Consider the following 12,792-nt stretch of genomic DNA (forward strand, 5'->3'; position numbering starts at 1 on the left):
GATAAATGCTGGCGAGGCTGCGGAGAAAAAGGAACTCTCATACATTGTTGGTGGGACTGCAAAATGGTGCAGCCTCTATGGAAAATGGTATGGAGGTTCCTTAAACAATTGCAGATAGATCTACCATACGACCCAGCCATCCCACTGTTGGGAATATACCCAGAGGAATGGAAATCATCAAGTCGAAGGTATACCTGTTCCCCAATGTTTATCGCAGCACTCTTTACAATAGCCAAGAGTTGGAACCAGCCCAAATGCCCATCATCAGATGAGTGGATACGGAAAATGTGGTACATCTACACAATGGAATACTACTCAGCTATAAAAACGAATGAAATACTGCCATTTGCAACAACATGGATGGACCTCGAGAGAATTATATTAAGTGAAACAAGTCAGGCACAGAAAGAGAAATACCACATGTTCTCACTTATTGGTGGGAGCTGAAAATTAATATATAAATTCACATACACACATACACACATACACACACAAACCGGGGGGGGGGGGAGAAGATATAACAACCACAATTATTTGAAGTTGATACAACAAACAAACAGAAAGGACATGGTTGGGGGGAGGGGGGGAGGGAGAAGGGAGGGAGGTTTTGGTGATGGGGAGCATTAATCAGCTACAATGTATATCGACAAAATAAAATTAAAAAAATAAATAAATAAAAAATAAAAAATAAAAAATAAATAAATAAAAAAAAAAAAAAAAAAAAAAAAAAAAAAGAGAAGAGAAGGAAATAAAGGGCATCCAGATTGGAAAAGATGAAGTCAAACTGTCCTTGTTTGCAGATGACATGATCCTATATATCGAACAGTCCAAAACCTCTACAAAAAAACTGTTGGAATTGATAAATGATTTCAGCACAGTAGCAGGATACAAAATCAACACACAAAAATCAGTAGCATTTCTTTTCTCCAATAGTGAACATGCAGAACGAGAAATCAAGAAAGCCTGCCCATTTACAATAGCCACCAAAAAAATAAAATACTTAGGAATTGAGTTAACCAAGGAGGTGAAAAATCTCTATAATGAGAACTACAAACCACTGCTGAGAGAAATTAGAGAGGATACAAGAAGATGGAAAGATATCCCATGCTCTTAGATTGGAAGAATCAACATAGTGAAAATGTCCATACTACCCAAAGTGATATACAAATTCAATGCAATCCCCATCAAAATTCCAAAGACATTTTTCTCAGAAATGGAAAAACTATCCAGTCATTTATATGGAACAATAAAAGACCACGCATAGCCAAAGCAATGCTGAGCAAAAAAATAATTCTTTTTGATGCAATGGTACGAATAACCTATTAATTCAAGGAGCTACCAAATGTACATCAACATGTCAGTTTTATATATATCTATATATATATATATTAAATCGTGTTATTATGTCAAGTTAGCTACGGTGATAAGAAATATAATGGCTAAAAATTCTGTGAAAAACTCTAATTCTCACTGGTTTGAGATGTAAAGATACACCCTAAGATCAAAAACCAGGAGTGGATATTTAGTTGCCCAATAAATAATTAATAACCCAGGAACAGCACTCAAGGTTTTGCAGCATAAAGTGAAAAGATTCTATTTTTTTAATGTATTGAGGATAGCCAGGTAAGTCATGAAAATTACATGATGAAAGGTGAAGCTGATTTACAAGGGAGAAATATAGCCAAAAGCTATACACATGCCTTAAAACATTCGCTCTATTTAATGCATTAATCAGAATTTAGGGATACAGAAGCATGAACTACTTTTCTTTGAACCCCATGTGACCATCCCATTACAAAAGATAAGTACTACCATTTCAACTAACTAAGACAATAATATAAGAATAACAATTTTAAGTGTGTACATAGTTGGAAAAATATTTGCATCTACCAATTGGGGGGTTATGAAAAAACATCTGTCCTACTCTGAAAATCTATAATCTCTACCATGTTGATTTGTCTCCGATTATGAACACTTACTTACATAATGTGATTGTGCTGGTATTTCAGTATGCAAAAATTCCTTCCAAATAAGCCAGATGGATCCATCTTGGTTTCTTTTCTTATTTTTATATTTTTTGGGAAGTCACAAAAATTGCATATGTAAAGCAATACCAGTTTCATCCATTCATTTAATAAATATGTATTCAGCATTTTTTATTTATATGATGACCTATAGAAAATAATAAATTTGAACGCTATAACTCTATTATTAAAACATAGATGAAAACAATAGTAGTAATTGCTAACTTAGACTGAAAACTGCATACTCTAGACCTTTTATAGGCATCTCATCCAGACTGAGAATGTGATAGGAGGCATCATTGTTAGGAGCAAGAGTATTGAACAGGAATGAGGATCTAGGTTCTTTCCCAGACTCTGACTTAATTTGTGCAATCTAGAAGATATAACTTAGCTTTCTGGGGGCCTCAGTTATCTCTTCTGTAAAGCAAACTAGATGTTATCCAAGAGACTGTCTAACTTTATGATAATCATTGGAATAATTTGTAGGAATAGTTGTCTTAGTGACTAGGAGGAAGAGAATAAAAGTGCTTGTAATGGCGATCCATGAACATACAACGTGGCAGTTTTATACTTCAAAAGTTTTTCATAAAGAAAAATATTATTAAAGGGGAAGAAAAAGAAAATTTTAAGTTTGTAACTTCATCATATATTTGCTAGCTTCCTAAATTCTGATGCATTAAATAGAGTGAATGTTTTAAGGCATGTGGTGAAGGTAACAAATTTTTCTTTTCTAATCTGCAATATTACCCAAACTGTAATAAAGGTCTGTCCCACCTCCATCATTTGTATAACTTATTCTTTTTGATTATGTCTATCATAAACTACATTGTGCAAGAGACTGCCATGTCGAAACTTCTGAGCCTACACGTATATGAGCATCTTGTTCCACTCACTAAGAAATAAAAATATATATCCCACCCTGAGCACATTATCCTTCTCACTCACTCACACACTCACACACACACACACACACACACACACACACACAAAGTAATAACCTAGAAAGAAGAAAACTTAATCTTGGCGTCTTTTTTGTCAGCAGAAATGAATGTCCATCATCATCATCATAAGAATTAGTTGTTACAAAAAGTAAGTTTTATAAAGCCAATACTTATATAAATGCTTAATATTTATCACAACTATGGATATTTTAAAGGTCATCCTCTCATCTGTCATCACTGAAGTTAAGTGGATGAATTAATTTGCCCTAGATCTCAAGGAGTTCAGTATACTATGGTCCAAGATCCTCTGTCTCCGTGTTAGGAAAGAGTCTTCATTGAGGTGGTTTCACAGATCCCATTTCTTACTTTTGATTGTTTATTTTTCTACTGAGTGAGATCACCTTAGCATTATCTGGGTGGTGACTATTCCCACTTCAGAAACCAGCTTTGTAGATCTGGGATTATTGGAATCCCCTCCTTTGCTTATTTTGATTTTGCTGGCTGTGACTAAATTGGCCAATGTAAGAGAATGATGTAAATAATTCAAACTCAACTAACAGATGCCCCCTATAAATAGGTTAAATATATATATATATATATATATATATATATAATTTTTTTAAAGGATAGTAATAGACTGCATAATGATAATTTGCCTGTAATGAAGACAACAGATTAAAATGAAAGAGACAAGCCAACCAATCACTTTTCTTAAGGTGTGATCTGCCAATTATCTCAACCAACACAGATCCTAATATTATCATTCTAAGCCATATGTGTAATTCTCATGCAAAAAATAAATCTTTTAACAAGTCTGTAAGAACTTCTGGCACCCATTCATGCCAGCCTGCATTAACATCTTGAGAATTTTCTCTATAACGATGTGGGGAGTGGAAGAGGTGGGAGAGAACCTAGCCATAAATATGATTTAGTTACAGGTCCAAAAAAGATGTAAAGATCCAAGCAATTCTTTTTAAATTTGCTAATAGATAATAAGAAAAACGCTGGCAGGGCTCACCACTCCTGAGCTGAAGGAGTTTATGGAGGTCCAGAACACTTTCAATATTCAGTGTGCCCATCTGTCAGCAATACAGTTGCCGAACAGAATGGGCAATAACCAAAGCCCTTTTCACATATAATCTGTCAAGCACATCTAGTCCTCCTGCCAAAAGAAATCAGAACCAAGGAATTCAAAAAACACACTGGCTTTATGGGACCAAGGAGATGTTCATTTAAGATGAACTTGTAGGTGAAAAAAGGAAAGGGAAAAACAGAGAGTGCTTATAACCACTCACCAGAATATTTCTGAATTGTACACAACTGGTCATCATGGAAGCATGCAAGCAAAGAGGCACCACTATGATTTAAACCCACTTTGCTCTACTGTGCGTATTATACTGTCAATTTAAAGAAATGGTCCACTCATTCCCAGAACTGGTTCTCTTTGGACAATGAACATACTGGATTTACTCCTCTCTACAGTGGTCCCACAACCATACCCTACCACCAAAGTGGAATTTTTAAATCAAGGAAACTGTTTCAATTCAGTAAATATTCATTAAATATTTTAAACATCCAAAGAGGTATTGTATATGTTATGGGTTCACAATTATTTTTAAGGTTAAGGGCGGAGCTCTTTTAAAGTTAGTGCTCTAAAGATTACAAACCAATACCTCTCTTGTCCACTTTGACTATTCCTTACAGTCTAGAACTATGATCTTATCACTCTATTACTACTACATTAAATAAATGTGCACTGAAGCACACAGTGTATACAATAAATCAGAATCAGGAGACAAGTATTAGCAGTATAGTCAATCAGATTAGAGGTGATGAAGACATGGACAACGTGATAGTAGTGAAATCAGGAAGCCACAAGAGGTAAATATGAATGAAAAAGGAAATGAATACATACTGACTTCCTTTGGGGAAAAGAAATCACCTTAAAATGTTTTTACCTGGGCACTGAGCACATCTTATAGCTTTTCAACAAGTGTGTATAATCATAAATATAATTATTTGATCCTATGGAGCACTTCACCAATATAGATAATATTAAAGCACATGAAACAATCAGGTCATCCATTTCACAAATAGGATTTTTATTACAATATCTCCTCCAAAAACTCTTTTCTAACAGATCTGTCATCACCAGTGAAGATAAAGGATAATTTTTAACTCTTAGAGGTTCCAAATCTTCACCAAAGTATCTCTGCAGGTGACAACTCTTCTGATGCATGTGGGTACAAGGGCAGAGAAAAATTATAATGACAAAAAGGCGAAGAGAAGAAATGTGGAGCAGCCAGCATGAGACGTAAGTACGATATTAACAAGAGTGAGAAAATGTACACTTCTGAGAAGCAGGGGTTTTGCTGACCAGGAGCTTCCTCTTTCGCGCATGTGAAAGAGCGTTTGAGCATCAAGCCAGCTATCAGTGACGGCAGGTCAGCAGCCCTGCAGACTGGCTGACTTACACACACACACACAAAGCGCCCTGGCCTTGATTATCCTTTACAGAGAAATACCCATTTTACCTACTACCAAATCAGGGAAAGCAACAAGTTTTTTTATTCAGTGTCTATTAAGTGAGAAGAACAAAAGTGTTATAAAAATGCCTGCTCTCAGGAAGCACACAGTCTAGTGAAAAAGCTTATAAGCAGACAAATCCTCTCCCTAAATATCTAGAAAAGCATGTAGGCACGTGTATATTGGTATACGTGCGAACATATATTTAAATATATGAATATAGATTTTACATGTGTATAGATTGTAAATATATGTAACTCTATGGTCATATTTGTGTAAGTATATAAATATAAGCACACACACATGTGCACACACACATGGACGCACACATACACACTCTCTTTGCCTCCACTCAAGAGCCAGAGCTACTTCTTATATACACAGCACACTTTCTACTTATTCATGTCAGATGTTAGTAATAAATAATGTATAATCACATAAACTATTAACAAGAACAGCAACTTAGTAGAAGTCTTACCTAATAACTAACAATGTTAAGAAGCACTTTGAAAACACAAAATGTTTTAAATATAATGAATAATAACTGGAAAAATTATACAGCATGTAACCAAAGTGTTTTAAGATTTTACAAGGCTGAATATCTCAGCCTTGAAATATTAAGTTGCCAACATCATTAATTTGTATTTAACCCAGGAACACCCAATTCTGACAGCTACACATCAAACCCCAGGCTGGCAGTTAAAGACCTGGTTCTAGGTCCATGCAGTTCTTCAGGGCTGTGCAATTCGGGTGCATTACCACAGCTTGCTAGGTCCCTGACCTCCCCTTACTGAAGCTGCCTCTGGTGATTCCTCAACTGCATGGGCCCAGGTAGGAGGCTGAGTGCTGATGATTCACCAGAAAGGGTGATGAGGGGACTCATGCACTATCTGGCACTGAAACTGGTCCTTCCTCCATTCTCCTAAGTAGCTCTGTGGTTTATCTGAACTGGTGCCCAAAAAACGTGTGCTTCAATTTTTCTTTGCCATAACTAGTCAATTCATCTCTGCAGATGTAAGTTTTGTCACTCTGCAAAAATGGGGTTCTTTCCAGCTTTAACATTACATGTAAGTTTTGAGTATCATGTACATCATAAACTAGTATGTTTTGTTTTTAGTTATTCATCAGACCAAAGTCAACATATTAACTATACTCAAGATCTGTTAAAAAAAAAAAAAAAAAAAAAAAACTAACTCTAACTTTATGTATTACCGCAGCTATGTATAACTACATCCTTTTGTTTGTTTTAGAATTGGTATAGTTCCAAATCACTTATATCTAGTAAGTGCTTTATCAAATGATCATACCCTTATATTATCTCAGAATCTGGCTAGTGTTTCCTGGTCAGTGGATGATATCTAATTCAAATATTCAGAAATAAGACCATTTCCCCCAAAACAGTCCCCATTTTCATAGTAGGAAGTTTATTAAGTTAGAAAATGTCTAGTAGTTATGAGTGGGAGGCTGAGTCATAAAGCCTTTTTAAATCACAATAGATCATATTCAGATATCACTATCCTTGGAGTATTAATCAGGAATCACAACCAAGCTGTTCCAGTGGAATAACAATGAGACACCCCAAAAGCTTCCCCAGAATCCCAACAACTATTCAAATCAGTAATATATCTACCCTAAAGTTTATTATTTTATTTCACTAAAGTGATTTTTATTATGCCAGAAGGAATTCCTTTTATACATTTTTTGTTTGTACTTCCTTTATTCTGCCATAACCTTTCAAATGCTAGAAATCGTTCGTATAGGCACAGAGAAACTATCAATTTGTTTTTATTTATACTGTTCAAAGTAAAATGATTATCCAAGCAATGTAGATGTTTATTATTCTTGATTTATTGCAATTTTTATATTGAATAAGCCTTTACAAGTTTTTCCTAGGCTTATTGATTTTTCAGTTCCAGTCTTCTTCTCTAGGAAAGTTCACGTTTTAGTCTATTTAATTACTTACTTCTATGATTCAGGTTTACTATTTCTATTATTGAAAATTTGGAGAAGAAATTTAGAAAACATTACAGATGAGAATTTGAGTTATTCAAATAGGCTGTAATGATGCAGACACGAAATAAAATAGACTGGAGTGCTGTATTAAAGTACCTCCAAGCACAAATATGACCATTCAAATAATCGTATTCTTTAATATCTACTGACACACTCTTCATTCACAAACACTACTGCCTTTTCCATTAGATCCTCTCTATCCTTCTTTATTTTCACCCAATGACTCATTAACAAAATCTCCACATCTACTTTCCCAGCAAATCCTAATTTTTCATTAACATTCCGATAGGGTTTCAGTGTGTCCCCTCCAAAATTCATGTGTTACCAATGTGATGGTATCAAGCTGTGTGGCCTTTAAGAGGTAATTAGACCATAAGGGCTCCTCCCTTATGAATGGGATTAAGGCCTTTATAAAAGAGTCTTCACGCAGCATTTCATGCTCGTGCTTTTCTGAGTTCCTCCCCTCTGGAGGATGCAGCCCTCACCAGAACACTAAACCTGCTAGCATCTTGATCTGGGACTTCCCAGCCTCCAGAATGGTGGGAAAATAAATCTCTGTTCTTTATAAATTAACTAGTCTGTGGTATTTTGGTATAGCAGCACAAAAGGACTAAGACGCTTCCTTCTAAAGGTACTGTATTAGTCCATTTTGTGTTGCTATAACAGAATACCTGAGACTGGATAATTTATAAAAAACAGAGATTTATTTGGCTTACAATTCTGGGACAGCTTCATCTGGCACAGGCCTCAGGCTGCTTCTGTTCATGGTGGAAAGCGACAGGCAGCCAGTGGGTACAAGCAGATCACATGGTGAAAGAAAGCAAGAGAGAAAGGAGGTGCCAGGATCTTTTTAAACAACCAGCTCTCACGGGAACTAGTAGCGTGAGAACTCACTCATTAATCCCCCGTCAACCAGAGAGAGCGTTAATCCATTCATGAGGGATCCATCCCCATGACTCAAGCAGTTTCCAGCACTGCCACATTGGGGATCAAATTTCCACATGAGTTTTGGGAGGACAATACATCCAAACTCCATCAGGTATTTAGCTCCCTTCTGTCTGTATGGACCATTAAAGGGGCTTATCTGGTCAATACCCTGAATGAGACTTGTCTCCCTCCTCAGAACCATTATACGACCTGGAACCACACAAGTGATCATTTAATAATCACTTCTTATCAGTCCTTAATTTTTCAAATATATTTCAGTGTACCTCTCACAAGATTGCAAATTACTTACAAAGTTCAAAACAATTCTAAATTCCATTGTCTAGAAAGGAAAGGCCATCCAGGTTGCTCAACAGTAGTAAAGATAAAGTATGGAGATACCAATACTTAAATTACATCTCTAATAAGTTCCAAATTAAGTAATTTTAAAAATATTAGTTACCATAGTTTTACTTTTTTTAAATGCCTACTTGAAGGTGGCTTCTGCTGGGCAATTTTAATTTGGTTACTAACAAGTATACATCACCCAAAGAAGTGGTCTTATATTGATTTGATTTTAAGTTTATCTATTTATTTATTTGATGTCTGGCTTGTACAGGGAAACCCTTGACATTAGTGTTACAAGGCCACACTCTAAAACCAGCAGAGCATACCTAGGGGTCCTAAGCAGGAGCCAATGGCAGCTGCCCCCTCCACCTGGAAACAGGCAAGCAGAAGAGCATGCCTGGGGTCCTAGGCATGAGCTGAGGGCAGCATCCCCTGCCCAGAAGCAGGCAAGGAGCACGACAAGAACACCACTTCCACATGGGTGGCCCACAATAGCTGCCACCACTGCAAAAGTGGCTCCACACCGCAGCAGTAGCCACAGCTACTGTGCAGGTGGCCAACCAGACACTCAACTGCACTGACACAAGGAGAGTCACCAGCAGAGTCTGGAAAAAGAAGAGGACATTTCCCTCTTTAAAGCCCACTCCAGAGTAACAGAAGAAGCAACTGCTATACCAGATGACCAGATATCAATGTAGAGATACTAGAAATATGGAAAGCCAAGAAAATATGACACCACCAGAAGAATACAATAATTCTCAAATACCAGAACCTATAAAGCAGGGAACCCTTGAAAAGACCAAAAAGGAATTCTGAGTAACGATCATAAGGAAACTCACTGAGATAATGAGAAGACTCAAACAACATAATGAAACAAGAAAAAAAAAAAAAAAAAACCAGCATATGAAGGAAATTTACAAAGAAACTAACACCTTAAAAAAGAATGTAGCAGAACTCATGGAACTAAAAGATTCACTCAATGAAATAAAAAACACAACCAAGAGCTTAAGCAGCAGATTAGAATGAGCAGAAGAAGGAATTTCTGATCTTGAAGACAGTCTCCTTGAAATAACCTAGGTGTACAAAAAAGGAGAAAAGAATTTTTAAAAATGAAGAAAATCTAAGAGAGCTAGCAGACAACCTTAAGCACACAAATTTCTCAGTCATGGGTGTTCCAGAAGGGAAGGAGAAAGGAAAAGTCATGGAAAACTTATTCAACGAAATAATAATGGAAAACTTCCTAGGTATAGGCAGAGACACAGACATACAGACCCAGGAGGCTCAAAGATCCCCAGACAGATTCAACCCAAAAAGATCCTCTCCAAAACACATCATAATCAAACTGGCAAAGCTCAAAGACAAAGGGAGAATCTTAGAAGAAGCAAGAAAAAAGTGTCAAGTCACCTATAAGGGAGCCCTTATCAGACTAACAGCAGACTTCTCAAAAGAAATTCTACAGGCCAGAAGAAAATGTGATGATATTCAAAACATTAAAAGAAAAAGACTTCCAGCCAAGAATACTGCACCTAGCAAGGCTATACTTCAGAAATAAGGGAGAAATAGTGTAATTTCCAGACAAACAAAAATTGTGCTAGTTCACCACCATATGACTAGCCCTGCAAGAAACCCTAAGGGAGTCCTACATCAGGAAATCAAAAAATGATAATCACTCATCTGACCAGCTATCGTTCTGTTCAAACTTTGTTTTTTCATAATTCGGTCTTGGTAAGCGGTGCATTCCTAGGAGTCTGTTCATTTAGATGATTTAAGTTGTCATAGTATTCTCTTATAATCCTTTAAGTTTCTGTAAAATTGACTGTAATAACTCTTCTTTCATTTCTGATTTCAGTTATTTGAGTCTTCTCTTTTTTTTCTTAGTTCATTTAGGTAAAGGTTTGTCAATTTTGTGGATCTCGTCAAAGTACCAACTTTTAGTTTCATTGATTTTCTCTATTTCTTTTCTATTTTCTATTCCTCTTATCTATGCTCTAATTTTTATTATTTACTTCCTTTGCTAGGTCTGGGTTTTGTTCGCTGTTCATTTTCTAGTTTCATAAGGTGCAAAGGTGATTGCTGATTTGATATCTTTTTTATTAATGTACACATTTTCATTAAATAAATTTTCCTTTTACCAAAAAAATTTTTTTCATAAAAAAATACTTTTTTCAGTCTTTTTTCCTTGCTGTATGTCTGAAGTTTAAACATACCTAGCTACTTTTATTGCAGTTTTTCACTCTGCTTTTTCACTTAATATTACATCTTGAAAATTTTTCTTACTTTTTAAAATTATGAGTTTAATATCTGCATTATATTACATTTGAAGTAGGTCCATAATTTATTTAGCCATTCTCATATTGCTGGACATTCACTTTATTCCCAATTTTTACTTTATATAACTGCTTTCCACATTTAAAAATATATATTTTCTTTGATTATTTGCTTAAAGTGTCAAGAAGTAGGATAATTGGTTAAAAGTGTATGGACATTTTAAAGACACCTATTTATGAATCCAATCTATTCTTCAAGAAAGTTTTACCAATTTATACTTATACTAGAAGACTTTGATATTGTTTCTCTCTTAGCACCAGTATTACATAGTATAATATTTTTTCAGTTTGAGAAATGAAAAATGCTATTTTTCTGTTTTAATTTCCATTTCTATGAACATCATAGAATGTATTTATTAGCCACTTGTGTTTCTTTGGGTGTGTGACTTGTCTACTCATGCCTTTCACCAAATTTCTGTTTAAATTTTTCTAATTCATTTTTAAGAGTTCTTTATGCATTAAAGATGTTAACTTTTTAGGTGTTAAATTCGTTCCTTTTTCAATTGACATTAAATTCAATTTGTGATTTTTTCCTTTGTTTGTATGTCGAGAAAATAATTTTCTTTCTAAATAATAAATGAATGAATGAATGAATGAATGAATAAATAAATAAATAAATAAAATAAGACCATGCTCTAACCAACTGAGCTAACCAGCTAGCCATGATTTTAGATGCTTCCTAAATCCTCTATGTAGAGTTAGGCACTTCAGTTTCTGGAACATAAAAGCAATACATCAAAAAGATATTGAGGAGTGGACAAGAGAGTCCTGGTTTTCCCACTTCCTACACATGTGACCTTGGATATAACTTCTATGTACTTTAGTTTCATGCTCGACGTGGTCCACCCTTCTCAAGGGGTGGCACAAGAACCATCTGCGTCTTCATGGGTACTTGTTTAAACATGTAGATTCTTGTGCACAGATCCTAAACCTACTGAATCAAACTCTCTGAGGCTGGAGAACAGGAATCTGCATTTTTTCCAAGAACCACTTGGGGTAGACTGAAAATTGAGAACTGCTATGGCAAAGGAGCAACATATGCTGAAAAAAGCAAGTCAGAAATTCTGATAGTTAATTTCTGCCACCAAATTTGCCTTGTACACTCAGAGAAATAACTTCTTTAGGTTATTCTAAGCTTTAGGTTGCTCTTTTCTTTAGGTTATTTTTTAGCTTTTGCTAAGCTATAAAGTAATGTGACTGAATTGGATGATCATTATGTAAGACCTCAGATTCCCAATCCTTTAAAGGGACCTGGCTGCCTCTATTTCCCACAATATTAAAATACTACAAGAGGCTCTAAATGCATAAGATTATCAATACTCATACAGTAACATCCATTATACATCATATATTGACACTACTAACTTGACTTTTATATACTAAATTTGACCTGTCAAACACAAGTATTTCCAGCTTATCCATAGAGGCCTTTTCCTGCCAACTCACACTACTTCAATTTCAGTGGCACTGCATCTTGGTACAGAAGCAAGTAGGCAACTACTTGATATTTTATTGCATTTTGCCATTATTTTATAAAAATTAGTGTTGAATGGAAAAACAAAAGTGCACACACAGCTGAAAAGCACAGGTCTCATTAACACATTCCTGTCAAGACAGAGATGTAAAATATTAAGTGTACAAGTGGTTATATAAAATAAGGTACATCAGTACGATGAAATACTCTTGCCA

The 12,792-nt window shown here is 35.4% G+C and overlaps 1 protein-coding gene across 2 annotated transcripts in view; it reads right to left on the reverse strand.

The window, feature by feature from the left end:
• Positions 1–12,792, reverse strand: part of EXOC4 (exocyst complex component 4) — a 791,906-nt gene that overhangs the window by 468,226 nt on the left and 310,888 nt on the right. The window lies entirely within an intron of this gene.

Source organism: Cynocephalus volans, chromosome 6, assembly GCF_027409185.1.
Source record: "Cynocephalus volans isolate mCynVol1 chromosome 6, mCynVol1.pri, whole genome shotgun sequence".
NCBI lineage: Eukaryota > Metazoa > Chordata > Mammalia > Dermoptera > Cynocephalidae > Cynocephalus > Cynocephalus volans.